The sequence below is a fragment of the Macrobrachium nipponense genome, chromosome 10 (genome assembly GCF_015104395.2).
Source record: "Macrobrachium nipponense isolate FS-2020 chromosome 10, ASM1510439v2, whole genome shotgun sequence".
NCBI classification, from domain to species: Eukaryota; Metazoa; Arthropoda; class Malacostraca; order Decapoda; family Palaemonidae; genus Macrobrachium; species Macrobrachium nipponense.
In genome coordinates, this window is record NC_087204.1 from 86,900,100 (window position 1) to 86,902,599 (window position 2,500).

A 2,500-nucleotide genomic window follows, 5' to 3' on the forward strand; every position below is an offset into this window, starting at 1 on the left:
GTGTTACTAAATGCTTTAACTGACCTTCATAAGAAATATCCTGTTCCCCGCAAATTCATGATTAGCCATCCACTCGCTAAAAAGTTAGATGTTATAATAAGTAGATCCGACAAAGACGGCAAAATCATAATAATGGACAAAGACTTCTACCTCGACAAAATCAACCAGCTCCTTAGCGACACAAACTCTTACGAAAAACTGACGAAAAATCCCCTCCAAAACGTTCCCACAGAAATTTTTCGGAAAGTAAGATTAATTGGCCAAGACAAAAAGAGTATTGAACTATTAGAGAAATTTAAAGTAATCAATCCTAAATTACCCTACTTTTATGGCCTTCCCAAAACTCACAAAGACAATCTTTCATTCAGACCCATCGTTTCATGCGCCGGAGCTTTAAATTACAAAATTTCTAAATGTTTAGCTGGCCTCCTTTCTCCTTTTTTAGGCACTTTTCTCCCAGTCACATTAAACATTCGGAAGATTTTTGTCACAAATTCAGGAGCGGACATATACCACTTCACAACATAAAACTTTAAGCCTTGACGTAGATTCCCTATTCACAAAAGTACCAGTACAGGACGTTCTTCAGTTTTTATGGAAAAATTATCCCTCTATTCAGATCATTTCCCATTGGCGCTTGACAAAATAATAAAGTTAGTTGAATTATGTGCATCTAATAACGTATTTTCATTCTACAAGCAAAAATTTGGGTGTAGTATGGATAGTCCTTTCAGTCCTGTTTTAGCCAATCTGTACATGGAATACTTTGAAACTACAGTAATAAATGCAATAAAACCTAAAAACATGCTGTGGATGAGATACGTGGATGATATCCTAACATTTTGGGATAATAGGTGGGGTAATTTTAATGAATTCCTCTCAAAATTAAACGCATTAGTGCCCAGCATCAAATTTAAAGTTGAATGGGAAACAGGCAACAAAATTCCTTTTCTTGATGTTTTAATAATCAGAGACACGACAGAATACAAATTTACCATATACAGAAAACCAACGTTCTCACTTTCATATATTCACTACTTTAGCTATCACGACATTGCTATCAAGATAGGTGTAGCTAGCAACCTATTCTTAAGAGCCTTACGAATTTGTTCCCCAGATTTCCTGGAAAAAGAATTGAACTAATTGGCAAGCAACTTTCGTCTTTAAAGTATCCTGACCATTTAATTGAGAAAGCAATCACAAAGCAAACATAATTTCTACCGATCCCCTAAAGACAAGACCAGAGACACACCCAACAATAAAATAAAAATTCTCACCTGGAGACGATTAAGAGAGTAACCCACACCCTTGGGAAATCCAACCCTTTTGCATTTACCTACCCAAACACCTTAGCCAAATCCCTGATTAACGTCCAACAAAAGACATCTCCCAAGGACACTGGGGTCTATGAGATCCCATGCCAGGACTGTGACCAGTCTTACATTGGATATACAGGTAAAACACTTCCCCAGAGATTAATACAACACAAACGGTCAGTTAGGTATGGACAACAGAACTCGGCTATTTTCAACCATATAAATGAACATAGCCATAGAATAAACTGGAATTTGTCATGTGTAATTTATAGCAGCAACTGCCGGTACAAGAGTCAAATGATGGAATCAGCCTTAATAAAAGAGAAGCAGGTAATGAACATCTCAAAAGGCGCGTGGATTTCAGATGTCATCGACGAGGTTTTCATTCAACCAACGCTTAAGAAGACTAAAGGAAGATTAACAGCGGGGGTGACCTAAATTGGCTTACTTGTGGACGGATCTCTTGGTATAAATACCACCTTTTCTGTAAACTTTTCTCATTCATATACCTGAAGAGACAGCAGTCTCTGAAATATAGTACTGTACTTTTCTCTCTACATTTCCTTATATCTAATTCGCTCTACCTCGAATTAATATATTTTCATATATGCTTAACCGAAGGGGAATTTTTTGTCTCGATAATAGACTTGCCTGGATCGGGGGGCGAACCCAGGATCCTTCCAAATCCAGGAACGTCAGTGAAGCTTTTACCTACTACACGCTGGTAGTGTAGTAGGTAAAAGCTTCATTGACGTTCCTGGATTTGGAAAGATCCTGGGTTCGCGCCCCGATCCAGGCAAGTCTATCATCGAGAAAAAATTCCCCTTCGGTTAAGCATATATGAAAATATATTAATTCCGAGGTAGAGCGAATTAGATATTAAAGGACATTGTAGCTCGATATTTTGTATATGAATCACGGAAAAGTGATATGACTTATATATATATATATATATATATATATATATATATATATATATATATATATATATAACATATATATATATATATATGTATATATATATATATACGTATATATTATATATATATATATATACATATATATATATATATATATATATATATATATATATATATATATATATATATATATATACAGACATAATTCTAAATGTATGTGTGCTATGCGCGATTGCATGTATGAATCGAGTGCGTCAGTATGAG